General features: G+C 34.8%; 1 long non-coding RNA gene across 1 annotated transcript in view; it reads right to left on the reverse strand.

Annotated features, from left to right (window-relative positions):
- LOC123796544 (uncharacterized) overlaps nt 1-22,409 on the reverse strand; it is a 174,613-nt gene that overhangs the window by 81,356 nt on the left and 70,848 nt on the right. Inside the window, exon 2 of the long non-coding RNA XR_006780772.2 lies at nt 6,697-6,780. This is a non-coding gene — a long non-coding RNA (uncharacterized LOC123796544). The remainder of the gene's footprint in view (nt 1-6,696; nt 6,781-22,409) is intronic.

Genomic DNA, 22,409 nt, shown 5'->3' on the forward strand with positions numbered 1-22,409 from the left:
TTGGCAGCACAGGTTAGCAGGCAATTAAAAGGTCTGAGGATTTAGGGTTGTAATTCCTACCGGCTGAGAGACAAAACGTCACCGAAGGACCATGGCATTCAGATGAGTACACTGCATCACTATACTCTGAGTTAAACTTAAACTAGAAAAGCTCCAGGTACTTGCTATGGGGAAGTAAACTGATATTTTAACTGATTTGGATTCAGGGTAGGGAAAAACTGTCCAATAAAAGAATCAAGGTCCCCATATATGTACTACACAAGTGTCGAATCTAAATTTTAAATACATAAATAATATGGGTAGCAAGGAGTATGAAATTAACATGAATTGGGTTTAATTTTTTTTTTTTAATTTTTAAGTAATCTCTACACCCAACGTGGGGCTTGATCTCATGACTCCAAGCTCAAAAGACGCATGCTCTACCTACTAAGCCAGGCAGGTGCCCCAACATAAATTGGGTTTAAAAATGGAGAAACTGGGGCACCTATGTGGCTCAGTGGGTTAAAAATCTGACTCTTGATCTCAGCTCAGAACTTGATCTCACGGTCGGTGAGCTCAAGTCCCACATTGGGCTCCACACTGGGCATGGAACCTACATAAAAATAAAAATAAATTTTTTTAAGTTAAAAAATGGATAAACTGCTAGGGTTCTGGGCAGAAACAAATGTAAAACTACTCTGATACAACACCGATAAAACCAAGGAAACAGGGAACCTCAATGCATCCCACCCCAACCCAAATAAATGATCAGCTCTGAATAAAACAATGAGAAACCACATGAAGAAAATATTAGGAAAGACATTATCAGTTAAGTCACAAAAAAAGTTTAGTAGCAGCAAGAATTTCAAATGGATCAATCTGAGATACACCAGAAATTATGTATGTTTAAAGTAATTAAAGAAATAAAAGAAAGAATGGAAACCATTAGGATTAAACAGGATATTAGCAAAAAACCAATCAGTTTGAAAAATGACCAAGGAGAATTACACAAATAAGAAAAAGTCACGGCAAATGAAAACTTCACAAACAGGTTAAACAACAAATTAGACACAGATTATGAAATAATTTGTAACACGAAAAGTAGATGTGAGAAAATCACCCAAAATACAACAAACCCACAAAAATAAAAATGTGGGGAATTATTACAAACAATGTAAAGGAAACAATAGCTGAAAAGATAATGGTTACGGATTTTCCAAAATTGAACACTATATTTTCAGTGAACAGAGACGACTGAGGATGAGGAATAAATATAAATCAAGACCTAGACATTAAACGAATTTACAAACACAAAAATCCTAATTGTGCTACTTGTGGACCCTCCTAGAAAAACTACAAAAAAATACAATTCAGTAAGAAAGTAAATATGATGAAGAAAGGAGCACACTACAAAAGGCAACAGTAAACAAAGATGGTGTAAAAAGAGGAGTGAATGTAAATATAATCCACTACAAACAAGTAATACAGATATTAATTACCAAATAGATTTAAAAATAAAGTGAAGTTAAAATATCAAGTAGCTATGACATGGGCAACAGGAGGAGGTGATTCACATGCAAATGACTTTAACTCATTAAACTGTTTTCTTTTTAAAGATTTAATTAACTTATTTGAGACAGAGAGTGAGAGAGAGCAGGAGCATAGGGGAGGGAGAGGGATAAGCCAAATTAATTTATTTGAGACAGAGAGTGAGAGAGAGCAGGAGCATAGGGGAGGGAGAGGGACAAGCCAAATCCCCACTAAGTAGGGAGCCTGAGGCCAGGCTGGATCCCAGGACCCCTGGATCATGACCTGAGCTAAAGGCATTCCCTTAAGGGACTAAGCCACCCAGGCGCCCAAATTCATTAAATTGTTTAGGAAGAGGTAGGGAACCTGAGTGGCTGAGTCAGTTAAGTGTCTGCCTTTGGCTCAGGTCATACTCCCAGAGTCCTGGGATGAAGCCCAGCCTCTTGTCCCTCCTCCTGCGCCCTGCTACTGCTCTCTATCTCAAATAAATAAATAAAATCGTTAAAAAAAATTGTTTAGGAGAGTAAGTATGTTACTTTAATAATAGTACACTGAATATTGTACCATATTCATTAATAGAAATATTTAATACTATGAAGTTATATCTCATTCCCTAATTGATCTACAACATGAAAGCTACTCAAATTAAAATCGTAAGCAAAATTGATCCTGAAAGTTGGGAATCTGACTTTATACTTCATACGGTATAACTGAAACGATTATGAGGACTAACAAAAAGTAAATAAAACACTATCATATATCATCACTTCTTACAATGCTTTATAATTCAATGCGATACTAGCATAGGTTAGATAACAAGATGAATGTTACAGAATAGACAAGAAGCAGATGAAAATACATATGGAAATATAGCTTAGGAATAAAGAACACATTGAAAATCATTGGAGGAAAAAATGGGCAATTTATTAAATTGAGGTAAGACTACTCGTTATACACATAGAAAACATAAAATTTGAGCCTGAGCACACACCATGAACTCCTATTTATTGATAATACAAAAAAAGGTAAGGAAAGTAATTGGTGAGGATGTGGAGAAATATAGTTAGACACCCCAGGTGGGGGTAATCTCATGAAAGAGACAAAAAAGGACAGAGAACATGAGTGAGAAATAAAGGAGCAAAATATGTTACAAAATTAAGCATATGTATAAAAAATGACCCATTTGCTCCATTTCTATGTATATGACCTGGGAAAACATTACCTTTGTTGCAGATGTATAGAAATGCTCATTGTAGAATATTTTAGAAAATAGAAAGTTTGAAGATAATCAAATTAACTATTAGTAAGGATATATATATATCAATACATTTGTAAGTCCCTGGAATTCCAGTAAAACATAAGTAAAAACACTGGATGTGAAAAGGAAATACAACATGGCAGGTTATAGGGATTGTACAATCAATAAAGCAGAAAATAATATAATAATATATTCAAAATCAATTGATTGTACAATCAATAAAGCTGAAAATAATATAATAATATATTCAAAATAGCACTGGTAATAGAGGAGGAAAAAGCCAGTTGAGGAAAAGTTTATGTAACACTGGGCAAAATGTTTAATAAATTAATATGTATATTTATATATATTCATATACTTGGCAACTTGTTGGGACTCAGGAGAAAAAGTATGGGATACTCCTCCCAGGAATGGTGATAACGATATCGTTCTCCTATGTCACATCTAAGACGAGAGAGTCAGTAAAAGATATTATAAAAATCTTAAGCCAAAACACTGAACTACTACTAAGGCCCAAGTCATATATATATATACATAAAATCTCAGAATGGACTCAAATATTCAAAATGACTTCCACAGGCCTTGAATTAGCCAGATGGTTCAATCTGCATTAGTCATTGTTTGGTTTATATGTCTTTATATGGCCTATTATGAGTTTGCTTCTCAATCCACAGTAAAAAATAAATAAATAAAAATAAAACACAAAACCTCAATGTGTAGTTCTCTTCTGTTAAATGATATACCATCTTCATGGAGACAATTGCTGTAAGTAACTTGGTAACTACTTGATTTAACCATATTACCTCATTTATGTATTCCATAAGTAGTTACTGAATGCTGCTCATGTATCAACTACTATATACTAAGAACTTTTTGTTTGTTTATTGTTTCTATAATCCTTCTCAGTCCACTCACCGGTTGCAACTTCCTCATGTATTTCTCTTGCAGTCTATCCAAGGACAAAGAAACTGCCCACAGTTTATAGAACTTCAAACACCGCAGTACTACGTAGCAAAAGAAGCAGCTTGACATCTTAGAAAATAGTCGCCATACTAGGAGAAATCTATCACACTGACCGGCAATCACAAAATAAATATTAACTCATCAAAGAAGATTATATTATAGATGATAACTTTATATACTGTTCATATAATAATATTGTTTGTTAATTCATTCCTTTTGTTTTTCCCCAAATTCTCTAAATGCTCAAAACATAGGAATCTTTTTCTCTCTGTACCATCATTCTGAACAAGATTAGAAAAGTTGAATATGTAAAATAACCATTATGCACCCAGAACACTAACATAACTGATACCTGGAACAGTTGACCGAAAAAACACGGACTCCAAACTTAAATTTGATAAATAAACAAAACATTACGTTCTTCCTGGAGAAATCAGCAGAAACGTCATGACAGGCTCTTCCACGGAGGCTAAATGTTTGATGCAAATAAAAAGAATGTGAAATTCCTGAGGTAATTGATTAGAGCAAGCAATGACATTTGCAATGATTTCAAAGCAAGAACATCTTTAATTTCTGTATCTCAATAAACAGGAGCACAGCAAAAATCCCACTGTCAACAGATCTCCTGCTACTAATTCCTGTCAGGACACAGTTATAGCAGCAGTATATCCTGACGCAGCACTACCGTACATACAGACAGTATGTACATGTCTAAGCCTTCTAGGTCGCTAGCATACTAGGAATGATGATCAATGGTTACTACTTTAGAACAAAATGAGAATTACTCCAAAATACATTCTACAAAATTATTCCAAAACGTACTTCTCAAACCGGTTCCTGCTGGTCATGAGATGGGGCACCACACAATGAAGACTGAAGACAACCTGATATGATGCTTGCCCACCCCAATATGCCAATTATCTTACACATGGGGGATAGCTGAGTAAATTACTACACATGCTTTGGCCTTGCCTTGATTTGCATTTCCTTAACATTTTAAAGGATCAAGACAAACGACAAAGAAGACGAGACCTAACAATACTTTGAAAACTTCCCTGTGAGGTGAACTCAATAATCTCAGTTATCCCTTCCAACTCTGAGACTAAGCACTCCACTGAGACGGAGGTATTTTTAGGGCCAACCCTGGCATTTTGACAGCCCAGAGGATTTCATTAGGCACAAAACCACAGAGACCCTCCAGAAACGACAAAAATCCTCCTACATTATATCAAGAAGAAGATCATTTTACAACAGTCTTGTGAACATAGGAGGCTCTTAGACCAAGAATAACCCAGGACCAAATTTATGTCCTATTATTTGCCAAAGAGATTTTAATATCCTTGTTATTCATAGACAGAAATTAGAAATGTAAATGAAATTGTGGGTTCACTTCCTTGTCCCGAACACTAACAAAGGGGCAAGGCAGGCTCTAAGAAGAAAATGAGGGGATAAAAAAGCAGACTTTCACTTTCTACGCTTCTATTTTCAGCTCACTGCTCTCTCAGCAAGGGGCATAAAACAGGACGACCTCCAAAGACTACTGCCCCCGGGATTAAACCAGGAACAAGAGAAATAGAGGGAAACTGAAGCATTAACAGGAAGGAAATGATCATAGAATAAAGACAGTCAAAAAGATGTGCAAGTCAGAAAAAGAATTCTCAAGGTTTGGTGTTTTTGTTTTTGTTTTGTTTTTTAAATCTTCCTCTGGAGGTCTCAACTTACCACATGCCCTCCATGAAAATGACACTTGTCAACACATTATTATCAACTGGTGAAAGTGGATTGACAGTTATTTACAGAGATATTAAAGAGTATAACTTTGAAAGAAAGCAAAATGCTATTTGTTGTGTACATACCAAATACAATGCCCTGTTAAACTTTAGCTTATTTTGAGGAACTGCCACAGATTCATTCATTCATCTAACATTTAACGAATGCCTCCTAAGATCCAGGCACTCTTGGAGATGCTGGTGATATAGCATAGAAAAAAAACCACAAAAATCCATGCAAAGTGGAACTTACATTCTGGTTGAGAGAGAGAAACAAAAATAAAACTGAATACAGATACAATATGCAGTATGTTAGAAGGTGCTAATACTAACATGGAGAAATAAAATACAGGTAAAGGGAATTAAGAGAGTGGACAGCAGATTACTTAAGATCATAAATGGGGTGAAAAGGTAGGCCTCATTGAGATAGATTTCTTAAGAGGGTGAACTATATTTCTAAAGCATGGTTCCCCAAGGAAGAATAGCATAATGCTAACAACACAGTCAGTGCACAATAAACTTTCCTTGAATTAATAAAAATAATCATTCCTAATATTTACTGTGCACTTCTGTTCAGATATTATTCTATTCACAATAAATTTAACTCATTTAATACTAACCACAACCTAAAGCGGTAGGTACTATTTTCCTATTATAGGATTTAAATGACAAGTAACAAAACTCGGTAACTATCCATCATTATCATAATCAACCCCAATATAGATTATAAAACTGAGATGCAGATAAGAAAACTAATTTGCCAAAAGTCACAGAGATAGTGAAGTGGCAGAACTAGGAATCCAATCCTGGCATAGTAGTTCCGATACTCTGGTAAAGAACTACTGTACACACACTACATGTTTATAAACAAATTAATAATGTAAATGGAAAGACACATACAGATGTCTTCAAGATTTGGCAACTCCAAAATTAACAAATTTATATTCAGAGAAAGGGTCACAGCTGTTTTAATAGAAAAAGGATGAAAAATTTCATTTAGGTCTGGCAAGGTGAAAAATAGAAAACATTACAGAGAGTGAAAGTTCGACATGAAATTTACCACAACAGTATCAACTGAAATTTAATTCTGGAACCATAGCAAAAGAATCAAACAAAGGGTCAGACAGGAAGGAGATAATCAACGGCTAGATTTTAGCAGATAGTGAACTAGCGTGTTTAGCAGATAGTGAAAAATTATACCTGTGAAAGATTTGAAGCGTGTTCCCATGTTTGTCCACGTGCTTGGGCAGCAGCTGGCTCTTATGCTGGAGCAACCTGACAATCCTAACAAGAAAAAACAAATTCAAAGGGGGAAACATTGAATTAACACTAAGCTTTGCTGTAGAGACATTGGTGGGCTCTGTGCTTGTGAATGAACAGCAGAGTTACTTTTATAAATAGGTAATACCCAATAATAAATGCACACGCATGTGACACATACACAGCGGGCTGACAATAATCACATGTTGCATTTGTAGGTTGCAGGGGTTTTCAAACTGTTCACCCGACTTACACATGTTCTCTAAAAAACCCTCAAAGGCTGTCCAACTGGGGGAGGAGGTGAGTGTGCAGAACTTCTGCCTACCTACATCCACATTAACCAAATCGTAACTACCTTAATTTTCTTACGCATTGGCCTTCTGCATGGCATTTCAATTGACCAGAACAATCCCTCTATGGTTAAACTTATTTTATTTTAAAAATCATTTCGCTTCAGTTACTAGATAATTTAACATACTTTTCCAGAAATTGTCTTCGCTATCCCATTTCATAGTTGAGAAAGCCGAAGATCAGTGGATTAAGGCATTTCACCTAGGATCACAAAGTAGTAAATTGTCGCACTAGGACTCAAACACATGTTTTTAATTTCCACTCTAGTTATCTTTCAATCACAACAATGAAGGCAACCTGTGTGCAAACATAAATATTTCACATTAGGTATTTTATTCACCTTCAATGAGGATTAACTGACAAATAAAATTCTCATATATATAAAATTTACAATGTGATGATTTGATATATGCATGCATCGTAAATGGATGCCCACCACCAAGTTGATTAACCCATGCATCGCATCACATACTTACCCTTTTCTTTTTGCTTGAGAATATTTAATATCTCTTACAAAATATCAGTTATGCAATACAGTATTATCAACGATAATCACCATGCCATAAACTAGATTTTCAAAAATTGCTTATTTTATGATGAAGACTTTTTTTACCTTTTTACCAACCTCTCCCATTTCCCCCACCTCTCCAATGCTGACAAATACCATCCTACTCTGAGTTTGACCTGTTCTGTTTATCTACAAAACATCCAAGTGGAATAATATAGTGTTTCTGATCAGAGTATTCTCTCAGCAACTTTCAAGTATGTTATATACTGTTCACTATATTCACCCCGTTGTACATTAGATCCCCAGAATGTACTCATATTATGATTGGAAGTTTGTATACTTTAACCAGAATCTCTTAACACACACCAGTACTACCAGTCCGCACGCCATGGCATACACCCTTCTACTCACTACTTCTATGGGTTTGGCATTTTTAGATTTCACATATAAGTGAGACTATACATTATTTCTCTTCCTTTGTCTGACTTATTTCCCTTAGCATTATGCCATCAAGGTCCACACATGTTGTGGAAAATAAGATGACTTTCTGTTTATTTCATTTTATGTGTGGGAGGGGGCGGTGTGTGTGTGTGTGTATCTCACATGTTCCTTACCTATTCCTTTATAGAAGGACACTTACAGGGATTTCATGTCTTGGCTAAAATGAATAATGCTGCAATGAATATAGCACAATTTTCTCTTCAAGATGATGATTTCGTATATTTAAATATATAACCACAAGTGGGACTATTGACTTTGTTTTTGGAGGAACCTCTATAATTTTTTCCACAGTGACCATACCAATTTATATTCCCAACTACAGTGGAAGAGGGTTCCCTTTTCTCCTCACCCTTGCTAACAAATGTTCTTGCTTGTCTTATTGACACTAGCCATTCTAACAGGGATGAGGTGATAACTCACTGTGGTTTGACTTGCATTTCCCTAATAATGAGTGATGTTCTTTAATTTAGTTACCTACTGAATATTTCACCATCATCTGTGGAGATAATTTCTGTTTAATTTCTGCATTCTTTATGTGGTGGGATTATTTCTGGGGAATTTTTTTCCTGTTGAATTATATGAAATATTTACCTCTTATGCACTTAACAGATGTGTAGTTTGCAAATATATTCATACATCGAATATTTTTACTTTTTAATCTGTTTATTATTTCTCTTTTTGTACTGAATCTATTTACAATGATGTAATCCCAGTTGTTTATTGTTACATTGCTCCTTATTTTTTAGTGTCCTATGTAAAAAATCATTCCTAAGACCAAAGTCAAGAAATTTTTCCCGACATTTTCTTCTAAGATTTTTATGGTTTCAGGACTTACATATAAGTCTTTAATACATTTCAAATTAATTTTTGTAATTAGTGCAAGACAACGGTTTAATTTAATTATTTTGCAAGTGAATATGCCATTTTCCAACACCATTTATTAAGAAATTATCCTTTCCCCAGTGAGTATTCTGGGCACCCTTGTTAATTATTATTTAACTTTTTATGTATGAGTTTATTTTTTTGCTCTCAATTCTCTTTAACTGTACTAAGATTACATTCTTTTGCCAGCACCATACTATTTCAATTACTATAGTTTTGAAATATAGTTTGAAATCAGGAAGTGTGATGGATCCAGCTTTGTTCATAAGGGACAGGAAACCTATTATCTGTCAAGGCTTTCTTGCAGAGCTTTGTAGAGGAGATAATGTTTGAACTGACCTTTCCAGCATGATTTGATGATCTTCAAGAAAAGGGCATTCCAAACAAAACAAAAAGTATGTACAGAGGGAACAAAGATTATATAAGTTAAGGCTTTTTATTATTCCAGTAAAAGCGAAGGGTAGAGTCTAAGAGGGGGAGGGGAGAGGGAAATGAGAAATTAGAGATATTAGATATTATATAAGAATAGTTCACAAAATTTAAAGTCTCAAAAGCCCCTGACTTGTTAAAGACTCCAAAAACCTATTGGTTATATGAGCTATATTTATTGATATGTATTATATTAAAATTATAACTAAGATATTTTGCAAACTCTAAAATACTAGAATGCATAAGCACACTTATTGGCTGACAAAATGATTACGCCATCATATATTACACATCTCCTGCAAAACTTCACTGTATAATTCTGAAATAACAAACATGGAAAAGATATTCCCCAGTGCGTGAAAAGTTGACATTTCAAGGAGACAGGGGTGAATAGTAACAGCACTGTAGCATAAATATTAGTCAAGCATGTATGTTAGGTTTATAAAAACACAATTTCAATATGCTGCCTTCACCTATAATCACACTGAAGATAACATCTGTATTTTTATCTCTGCCATGGAATAATATCCCAAGATTTAGCTCAATCCACCCCTACTAGACATTTCTCAGTGGATATACTACCCCTAACCTGAATACTGAGACATGAAGGTCAATTAGAATTCATTCACAAAATGTTTCTTCAGTCATTATTTTAGGGATTGAGGAACCAGCTATAAATTTCACAAACAATGTACACGATCTCATGAAATTGGCATTCTAGTGAGGATAACAGACACTTAAAAATTAAGTAAATATGGAAAATACTGGAATGTGACAACTGTTGTGAAGAAAAGTAGCATACTATTTAGTTGAGCCAACTACAACACACAGTCCCATTAGCATGTAAATTAAACTTCGTCTGTGCCTTTCCTAATAAAACTAACTCATTTTCACTATGATGGTAAAAGGATACATAGAAGAACCTAGACCATCGAGAGTCTATGCTTAGTTTAGCTGGTTATAGAACACAGGAAATGAATTCATATATAAGAGCAAATCTTATTAGACGATATTATTATTGAATTTCTTACATGACAACAAACTACATTTTAACTCCAGCATTCCATGTGAAACACAGATTTCCTTAATTAAAAGGAATACTTTATAAGAGACTAAAAATTCATTAAAACAACCCATCCTCAAGCCTGAAATTACAATTATAAGGTCATACCTTACTGAAAACAGATCAAGAATGGCATTTTCACTCAGGAACTACAGATGAAACAAAGATGTGATGTACACATAAATGGAGTACATTGAATACAGCATATATTCTATACTTAAATCAATCCAAAGGGTAAGACAAGCCAAATTTAGATCATGCACATAAGGACAGCCACTTTTATTCCAAGGAGATGCTTTGAAGTAAAATGTTTAGGAATGACCACTAAAATAGCAATACCAGCACAGACATATTTGACTAGCTATTTGAACATTTAGTGTAAAATCACAAATATGAAATACAGGATTAGGGACATATGCTGAATCCCTTGGTAGCAGTCTATAAGCAATTTTCTTTTCTTTAATAGGTATTTGTAAAAATGAAATAAATGGAAAACGTTGCACAGACAATATACAGGTATGCCTCTGAAACATAAGGACTTCTATAAAGAATCACTGAATTTAAAATTCTAAGCTGCAACCACAAATTAAGGAGGTTGGTCTAGTTGAGTAGGTTTCAATCAACTGAGGAAGAATAAACTATTTCTTAAAATTACTTTATTTTTATATAAGTCTTTAAATTTGAAAACAATTAGCGATCGGGACTTAATAGTTGGCTTATAAAAATTCAACAAAATCCAGGTGAAGGTAAAAATCATATAATACCAAGAATAATATGTAAAGTACCGTGCGTAGCATTTTACAACATTAGCAAAGAGTATGATGGTAATAGATTACAACAGATACGTTATAATACATTCCTTAAAAACTGAGCCTCCAGAAGATACACCAATTTACAAAACGTTTCAGTAACTGCCACAAATTTTGTGTTAAGAAATCTATTATATGGAATGCCTGGGTGGCTCAGTCAGTTAAGTGTCTGCCTTTAGCTCAAGTCATGATCCCAGGGTCCTGAGATCAAGTCCCACATCCTGCTCCTTGCTCAACAGGGAGCCTGTTTCTCCCTCTGCCACTCTCCCTGCCTCTGCTCTCTCTCTTTCTCTCTCTCTCTGATAAATAAATTTTAAAACAAAATCTATTATACTTGGGGCACCTGGGTGTCTCAGTCAGTTAAGCATCTGTCTTCTGTTCGGGTCATGATCCCGGGGTCCTGGGATCGAGCCCCACATCAGCCTCCCTGCTCAGTGGGGAGCCTAATTCTCCCTCTCCCTCTGCCTGCTGCACGACCGGCTTGTGCTCTCTCTGTCAAATAAATAAACAAAATACAAAAACAAAACAAAACAAACAAAAAAAACTATTATAGTTGACATCTGCTGTTTCTGCCTGATCTGGACTTATCTTTTGACAACAGCACTTCTATTGTTTTATAGAGAACTATTCTTTACTCTCTGACCATACGTCTCTGGGACAGACGCCACTCAACCCTCAGTTCCAGGCACAAGCAGATAACCCAAATCTTGGCTTATTGACATATTGCATCTGTCTAGTCTCAGAGACAGGTTCAGGGGTAGATAGTTGGCCCAATAGGAGTCAATTACAGGAAATTCTATGAAAATGTTGACAATCACAACTCTTTTTCACTGAAACATCTAACTCTGAGGTTATAGGCAGTGAGGGTTAGAACTAACAACCACAAGGAGAACGTCATATGGATAATGAAGTCCTCCAAAAGTGGAATAGTCACAATACTGGGGTGGAGAAAGGGAAGAATGGAAGGAAGAGCAGAGACTCTAGGCTTCCTCATTTGAACTTCTAGATCAGACTATGCTTGAACCCAATAATACCACTGGATTTCTCACATAAATAAAGCAATAAATTCCCTTTTTATCTAAATATTTTTGAACTTGGTTTCTACTGCTGAGGCTAAATGAATCCTAATAGATTAAACCTACTTCAGGTATAAAGCTATCAAATAACAGTAATTAGATCTGAACCAAAGTAACGGGCTTTAAAATCTGTAGTTTCCTCCATTTTGCAATGGTGATTCCTTAACAAACATACCAATATGCATCCATTCAATTACTAGTGAACTCCAAGAAATATCTGAGTTCATCACCTGATTTTCACACTTACAATTATTAAGCATGGATATTACCTGTTAAAGAAATAGCCTTGTATTATACCTCACAAGACTTAACAAAATAATACTATAGCTGACCTGAGTGTATGTGTTACTCATGCTTAAAATAGTTTTGAAATTCATGGAGGGAAAATTTGCAGAAAGCTAAAACATTTCAAACAAATACACGTAATATATAGAAAAGGTGACGAACACCAGGACTAGAAAATACAGAATAAGAGAGTAGTACAAATATTAAGCATGGAAATCCTTTAAACAGAATTAAATAGAAAAAGGGCCACCAGTTAACACCAAAAAATTCAAAACTACGAGTGTGTATAGATACTCACTGCCATATGCCATCCAATGTGAAATTAATACCACAGCACATTGTCTATGTCAAGTGATGCTATTTTCTGTAAAATCTTCCCTGAAATCAATGTGCTTCTGTTATTGCTCTGACATAAGCCCCACTTGTCACCCTTTTTCGTAGAAATGAAACTATTATCATCAATTCTCAAGAATAAATTGTAATTGTGCTCTAGCTCTTATTAGCCTCTTTTTATAGCCCATTATACATCTACCATTTTTCTTTTTTTTTTTATTAAAAGAAATAATTTCCATCACTTGGGAGTTTATAAAAGCAATAAAGTGTTCGTGATTAGTCAGCACTTTCACAGAAACCATTTCCTGGTAATTACGTGGTACTCAAAAATAAGTAAGTGAAACTATCACCATTACACGAAATTTAACTTAAAACACTCATTTCCCTCTGTATTTTGTTAAAATTTGAATTATCATGCAAGTTTAGTAAGAAACACTTAGATGATTATTATCTCCATCAATTAGTCCCTTAGTCTTAAAACTAAACTTGCTGGAAATAAAAGCTATAGATGAATTTAAGAAGGAAAAGCACCATACCTTTGCGAACAACTAAAAGAAACTGATTTTAATAATCCTTAAATCACAGTGGACTTTTGCACTCGATTTTTCTGTGTGGCATCCTTTTCCACAGATAGTCACATGCCCTACTCCCTTTCAAGCCTCTGCTCAAACATTACTCCCTCGTTAGGACCCTCACGGACGACCCTAACTGAAACAGATTTCATCACTATTTATCTTCTAACTGGTCTTATTTTCCTTCTTAGCACTAATCATTAAGAGATCTTATATTATTATTTCATTAATTTTGGCATGAGGGTGGCAGGAAATATGTCATCCTCAACATCTAGAAAACTGACTGCCAAAAAGAAACGACTAAATAAATATGTACTGAATAAATACATAAATTCAGGCACCTACTTTATGGATTATTCAGCTCCATAGCTTCTACTAATCCTTTAGTCTCTTCACTGAGTATTAGAATCCCTATTTGAGACTTACGTAAAAGAACTAAAGGAAAATAAAATAAGCTCTTCAACAGGACTGAAATAGGGATTTTATAAACACGAACACAAAATGCCAAAAAAGATTTTCAAATATCTCATCGCAATAGACAACATATGAATGAAAAATCTTATGACTTACAATTTTTCATTTACAATTTAACTGAAGCCCTTTTTGGGGGTATTATTAAAATCCCTGGTGTCCTTGAATGCCTATCTGAGACACGGACAGTCGTGGATCCTAGTGTGTAGTAGATACACAATGCGATCATTCTTGAAGGCAGTTTGACAATAGGTATCAAAACGTTAACTGCAAACTATCCCATGTATCACCTGTATTATTTCACAGAGGTTTTCCAAAGGAAATTGTTTTTGATTTGTTCAATGATCATGCTGTATGGATATTTCTTCCAGTATTATTTATAACAGTAAAAAAAGACAAACCACCTAAATGTCAGATATCTAGGACTCCTTAGAAAAAGCTATGATACGTTACCGAAACACATTTTATACAACCATTAAAGATATTTGTGAACAACGTTAAATGTCATGAAAACATGGTCACAATATAAATTGTAAAATGAGTTATTAAACAATATTTACAGTATGATTTCATTTTTAAATATTCCTTAAACTGTGCGATAGGACTCTATAGTATGTATTAACATAATAATACATATTAATGCAATATAATTCTTTTATCTCATTCTTCTATGACCTAAAAGATACAAATTACAGTGAAAACGATAGATACATGAGTTCATAAAGACAAAAAACTTAATAGTAAATAATAAGGATGATAAAAAAATACAATAAAAAAATTAAAAACATGGGCAATATGGAAAATAATTTCTAACATTAAAAATGTTCAAGAGGACTATGTGTAGTTGTATAAATATTTTAATAGCAACTATACAAAGGATATAAACCAAAATGCTATCAATGATTATCCATGTATGTAATACATTACAAAATAGTTCTATTTTTCTTATTTTTCTTGTATTTTTTCTAAACTCTAATTTAAAAACTACCACTATGTTTTTATTTCTTTCAGGATATTATTTACGTATTTATTTTGAGAGAGACAAACATGAGTGGGGCAGAGGGGGCAGAGGAGGTGGTGAGGGACAGAGGGAGAGGGAGAAGCAAACTCCCCAGTGAGCAAGGAGCCTAATGGGGGGGATAAATCCCAGGACCCTGATCATGACCTAAGCCGAAGACAGATGCTTAACTGACTGAGCCACCCAGGTGCCCCGGAAATGATATTTTTAAATTAATGTTACTTCTATTTCCTTAAAGACAATCAGTTTAGCTACTGCAGGAAATTCAAGTAAACACATATTGAGAAGCTCTCTCGAAGTATCTGGTAAGCAAAGACTGGCTAGATTTTAAAATATCTATAGAGACCACTTTCTCCCTATTACGAACAAACAATTTGTCTTTTATAATAATATATCTACTCCCCTCTACTAAAAGAAGTAGATGGATAAAACAATATGGATTTTCTGAGTTATTTTTTGTATCTGGCTCCAGATTTAATCAGATGCACCCCAAACATAAACGTATAGTATAATCTCTTGACACATCATATATAAAAAAGAAGATGATCCTGAGTCATTTCTAAAATAATGTCACAGAAGTCTTTTAGCTCTACTAGTAGAGTATACAAAAACGAATACAAAGTAAACAAAGATTAATACAACTCTATGCTCTCTCTGGCCTCAAGGAAAAACACAAAGATATTATTTTCAAATGTTTCATATGGCATAAGTGCCACATGTTTATAGTAACGTAGCACATTAGAACCAGAGAGTGACAAGATGTTTAAAATACAAATACGCTACAAGATGAAGGCTACCTCTTTTCTGACTAAAAATTCTTTAAGAACTATTTCTTCCAGGCTTTGGAAAGAATACAGGCCTTTAATTTGCAGAAATATTTTTAAATTATGCTATTTCAAAACCGAAAGGGTCTTGCTGGCTGCATTAGATATTTGCTTTAATATTTTTTTCTAATAAGTTAAATTCAATATAAAGTAGATTCATCTTGTACTTCATCCAACAATTTCTCAATATTGTAGTATGTGACTTAAGAATATTCTCTAATTATTTCTAATTCCTTCCTACTTAGATTGGAAAACTCCATGAGGAAAGAAAATATTTAGTCTCATTTCACATTCATCCTGGAGTAAATACTTATACATTTGACAATATTGCCTTGTATTTTAATTTATAAAAACTGCTATTAGATATCCTTAAAAACCTTCTCTCTGAAAAGCAACTCTACATATGTTTCCATGAACAGAAAAGAATGAAAAGGAATCCTCACAGGACTTACAAAAAGAGGTAAGTAAGAGAACATGGAAGTCCCAATAACTGTGAAGGCACATGATGGTTCCTGTGGATCCTTATCCAGTTTTGAGGGCTATACAGGGCAAAGATCAAGGAACACAATTAAAGTGCTCAAAGGCAGTCCAGTCAGTGATTCCTGAACAAAGGAAAGACGGCAAAGTATTACATCTTCTGCAAAAAAGTTGAACTAGAGGGAAAAAACATCCCAGAAACCCCCACTGTAGGGACATCTTCCTATCTCAATCTTAATGTAGGACGTTAGGAAAGCATCTCCCCTGAGAATCTAACAACAAAGACCTCGCATGGAGATACACTCTGAATTCCGACTTATCTGTTGCCCAAAAATCCACAAATTGGAAACTTCCTATAAACTGTACTAGGTTAACAGTACTAGGTTAACAGAAAGCCTAAGGGTTTGATAAAAGCAAAATAAACTTCCCTCTGGAGGAAAGTTCTATGAACATAGATGTCTGCAAATTCCGAGCAATACAGTTCCATTTAACATAACATAGACTCACAACCAAAAATTACAAAAACACAAGAAATCAATACACTAGGTTCAAAAGCCAATATGCACAGACACATGCACAAGCCGTACTAAGTCACACAGGGTTCACAAATGGGTTTATCAGATACATAACACATAATAAGTAGATTTAGCTTGTTAAATGGGTATCAAAAGTATTAGGAAAAACAAAAGACTTTTAAAATGACCAGAAATAGGGATGATTCAGGGGCTCAGTTGGTCAAGCAGCTGCTTTTGGCTCCGGTAGTAATCTTAAAGTCCTGGGATCCAAGCCGTGACTCAGGCTCCCTGGCTCAGGAGGGAGTCTGCTTCTCCCTCTTCCTTTGCCTCTCTCCCCCACTTGAGGTCTCTGCCCCCCAGATAAATAAATAAAATCTTTAAAAATAAAATAAAAATAAAATGACCAGAAAGAACCAAATAGAATATCTACAAATGACAATAATTAAAAATTTTTAAATGAATCTATCAACGGTATAAAAACAGAAAAGGTATAGCTGAAGATAAAATTAGCAACCTGGAAAATAACTGAATTTGACAGACTGTACCCAAAACAAAAGGTAGAAGATATGAAAGCTTAAAAAACATCAAAGATAGAATAGAGATACTGAATATATAACTATTGTATTAAGGAAAGGAAAAAGAGAGAATCAGGGAGAAGCAATATTCAGAAGCAATAGCTGTGAATATTCTGTAATTGTTACATAAATGTATCATCAGATACAGGAAGAAAAATTAATTTCAAACAAGAAGAAGAAATGTAGAAATTTCAAATAAATTTAAATATACAAATTAATTTATCAAAGTAAAAATGCAGAAGAGCTAAGACAACTCAAAAAAACAAAACCTGAAAAGCAGCAAGAGACAAAAGATAGAATATACATACAACAAAATTTAAAATGAGATGGACAGTAGACAATATAACAACACTAATAAGCTAGAAAATAGTGTAATATCTTAAAAGTGCTGAGGTGAACTAAGTGTTAGCCGAGACCCATGTGTCAAGAAAACCAACTTCAAATAGACAAGTGAAACATTTCCAGATGAACCAACCTGAAAGGGTTCATGATCAACATATATTTACTAAAGAAAACATTAGAGAAGATAATCCAGGTAAAAAGGAAATGCTCCTAAAAGTGAGTCAAAAAATCCTATTTATACTAAACAAATGAATTCTAGAAACAAACATGGATTCATACCAAATAAAGGTATGTTTACAAAGAAAAAATAAACATTATATAAAATTAGAACCCAGCTAAATCAACCTAAAAGAGAAAATTCACTACAAAAGGAGGAGGAAATCAAAAATATAAAAACATGACATTATAAAATAAATACAGTGAGTTCATTCCGATGCATTAGGGATTATTCATCCAATACTCAGCATTTTGTTAGAATGTGTTCTCATTTTACAGATGATGACATCCAAGCCGACCAATACTAAAATGTGCTCTGTGAGTCATTTCACAGGGAAGGGTGAGAGTTTGGACTGAGAAAGCCGTACCTTTTTACTGAGTAGACCCTGGTAACAAGTGACCCACATTTCTAAGGAATATGACTAGTGCAAATGAGAGCTGCAGGGTACAGAGGAGCAACAAATCCAAAATAACTGAGCATGCTCTTAAAGGAACCCTCCTTCACTCAGGTGGGAATGCAAACTGCTGCAGCCACTGTGGATAACAGTATGGAGACTCCTCAAAAAATTAAAACTAGAAATACCATACGATCCAGTAACTATTATGAAGGTAAAAGCGTAATCTGAAAGACATATGCACCCCTATGTTCAGTGCAGCATTGATTAATAGCCAAGATACGGAAACATCCTAAGTGTCCATCCATAGATGATGGAATAGAGAAGCTGTGGAACACGCAAACAGGGGAATATTATTTCTACATAAAAAAAGACTGTGATATTGCCATTTGTGACAAGGTGGATGGACCCAGAATGTATAAAGCTAAGTGAAGTAAGTCAGAAAGAGAAAGACAAATATCATATGATTAAACTTGGGGGGATGGGGTAACCAGGTCCTAGACATTAAGGAGGAAACATGATGTCATGAGCACTGGGTAATATATAACACTGATAAAATACTGACCTCCACCACTAAAACCAATGATACACTTTATGTTAATTAATTAAATTTAAATTCAAAAAAATGGAAAAAATAAAAAATAAATAAAAAGCTGCATCAACTTTAAAACACATAAAATCCTATATGGGGAATCAAAGAGCAAAACAAATAAAAAGCAGAGTTGAACCCATAAATACAAAATTAATCGTTGCACACGTGCACATGGGGATGTGAGACAGTGGAAAAACTGGATGAGGGAGAGTAGGAGATACAGTCTTCCAGTTATGGAATTAACAAATCATGGGGATGAAAGGTACCCCGTGGGGAATACAATCAAAGGTATTATAATAGGATTGTATGGTAACAGATGGCAGCAACATTTGTTGGAAACATAGCATAACATAGAGACCTGTTGAATCACTATGTTGCACATTTGAAATTAAGGTATCATTGTATGTCAAATATGCAATAAATTCTTAAAAGATAAACTAAAAATAAACAACTAAGCATTCTCTGAGAACAAACGGATTACACAGTAAAATTCCAATAGCTCCACTATAGTTTCACATAGCCTTTATCAGAGAGTGCATTCAACTCCAGACTGCTAACCAGGAAGACCTGATACACACTGAACATTACTCCATCAGACTAAAACTACGAACAAAAAAGCAAGCACATACAAGAAATCTTTTTCCCCATCCGCAGATAATGAGTTGGCTCAATTAATGCAATCACTTGCAAATGCCAAGCAACCCCGTTTTACAAAAGAACAGATCACTAATTGTCAATAAGTGTGGACAACTTATGACCCAATTAACTGCATACAAGGAAAATGAGAAGCTTGGGACCTATTAAAAATTGAGAGGTCAGAGAAAGCTACTCTTAAGGAAATCTCAAAGGGAACAGGAATGTTGTTAGCTTCACAAGCATGCAGCGCTCTCGTCGTTTGTCATGTACAATCTTCAATTGCCTGGCTCAGACCCACAAGGAAAGCAAAGGATTTCCTACCTAATCATCTAGGAATAGGATGGGGGGCGTGGTACGGTGAGGAAAAGTTAAAGAAGAGTAATATTAAATATTCCATTTCCTGAAACACCTGTTCCTCCGAGCATTATTGCAGTATAGTACAAATACATACGTGATAACATTACAATGCCGTATTTTGTAAGTAATTTTCCAGTCATAGTCTGATTTTATTCCCCATATTCTAAAGATAGAGAAACTAAGAGAAAAAAAGGTAAGCAATGGTCTGGAAGCAGATGATCCTCCTGAGTTCCGCTCACAAGGTCAACAGTAGCCCAACGCTGCATCACAATGACTACGACGTTCACATCACTTCACCTCATAAGTAGACATTTTATCATCTCACATCATCACAAGAAGGGTGAGTTTATTACAGTAACATATGTACAGAGGGAACACACTAACATAATTTGTATTCGAGTATATTATTATAATTATTGTATTATTGCTAATTGTTCTTCATCTCTTACTATACCTAATTTATTTTTTTTAAGATTTATGTATTTATTTATTTGACAGAGAGAGTGAGTGCAAGCGAGCACAAGCAGAGAGAGGCAGAGGGAGAGGGAGAAGCAGACACCCCACTGAACAGGGAGCCCAACGGAGGGCTCCATCCCAGAAACCTGGGATCATGACCTGGGCCGAAGGCAGACGCCCAACCAACTGAACCACCCAGGCCCCCTATACCTAATTTATAAATTAAACCTTATCATACTTATGTATATATGGAGAAAAAGTATATATAGGGTTTGGTACTATCAGTAGTTTCAGGCATCCACTGGGGGTCCTGGAATGCATCCCCCAAGGATCAGGAGGCATAGACAACCATGTTAGCAACTGGGACTCCAAACTACATACTGTGTCTTTCACATTTCAATAAAAATCAAGATGAGAAAATTCCCTCAGGTTTCATTAAGTGACAAAGGAACCAATTCAGCTAACCAACTGCCCCCAAATATATTTTATATCTTTTGTATAGCCTCAGTCCGATAACGTTTCAAATATTACATTTGACTTTTATATGTCCTGTCCCTTTTAATCTATTTCTTGCACCACTTTTTTATGACACTGACTTTTTGAAGAGTATAGACCCCCTATATTACAGAATATTCCACATTCTGGATTTGTCTGCTTCCTTGCAGTATTATTTGACTTACAACTTCGTTTCTGCCACATTAAGACCTACAAAATCCATTAGATGAAGATAAGAACATTTAGAGACAAGACTATTTCAGAGGTGATTTTCTGTAACTCATTTTGGCCACATCAAAGCATCAAGGCACAAAATCCCTATTTATACCATTATTATTGATGGAAGTTTGATCATTTTATTAGGTACTGATCACCAAATCTCTACTTTATAAAGGTACGTTTTTCCGTTTTTAAGTTTATTGTGGTGTAAAATTTTAACTTATCTTTGGAATAAAATGTTGACACCATAAAACTTTTTCCCAAAAATCCTTTCCACTTTTGTTTTTAGCAGTCAGTGGCAATCTTTACCTTAATCAATTATTACAATGGGGGTTACAAAGTAGTGCTTTTAAATTCTATCATTCCTTTATTAGCTGGCATTCTTCCTTTTTTTTTTTTTTTTGTTTTGTTTTGTTTTGTTATTTCCCTGAGAATGTTTTTGAGACTGGAAGAAAAAACAGTATCTTTATGCTGATGAGAAATATCCAATTGAGTGGAGAAAAGTGATGTAGGAGGAAGAGGGAACAATATTTGGGGCAATATTCCTGAGTAATAAAGTCGGCATTTACTGCACAATCCAGAGGATGGTCTGTGATAGGAGCAAGAACAATTTTTCCATAGGAACAAAGGAGAAGTTGGGTTCGGTTTGCGTAAGTGGATAGATGCACTGTTAACAGATCGTGGTTATTTATGTATATTTTAGAAAACAAGGTCATAAGGTGAATGTTAGATTAGGGAAATAAGACTTTTGGGGTCACTCGATGAATAATGATAAATGATGAATAATCATAAAATTAAAATGAGACCAGCTGAAATGGTTATGAGTTTTCCTCCAGCCACTTTCAACTAGATAGGTGTTCATATGGAGTTGGGTAAGAGTTGAGTTTAATTAGGACTGTACTTCTGTCAAGTAAGTACAAGAAAATGAGAAAGAAGTGATGAGAGAATTGAAGGTATGACCCAGGAATAAATTATGATTATCCATGCCATTTAAGCTGGGTAAGAAGTAAAGGAGGGATAGGGAGATGGACAGTAAAATGGTGGTAGGATCAATGAATTACAGGCCCCGTGAGGTTAAAATATTGCTGGCGTTAAGGTTCCAGAGAACACGAGCTAGAAAGGGAGAAGCTGGTAGTCTGAAAGTGGGATGGTTAAAACCAGGATTACTAATGGGTTGCTATAACAGTTAATAACAAGTTCTAGAGTAGGACCATGGAACTGTGTGAGGTAGGCTGGAGGACAGACGTTTGGAGAAA

This window comes from Ursus americanus, chromosome X, assembly GCF_024610735.1.
Source record: "Ursus americanus isolate L20-20 chromosome X, mUrsAme1.1.p, whole genome shotgun sequence".
Taxonomy (NCBI): Eukaryota; Metazoa; Chordata; class Mammalia; order Carnivora; family Ursidae; genus Ursus; species Ursus americanus.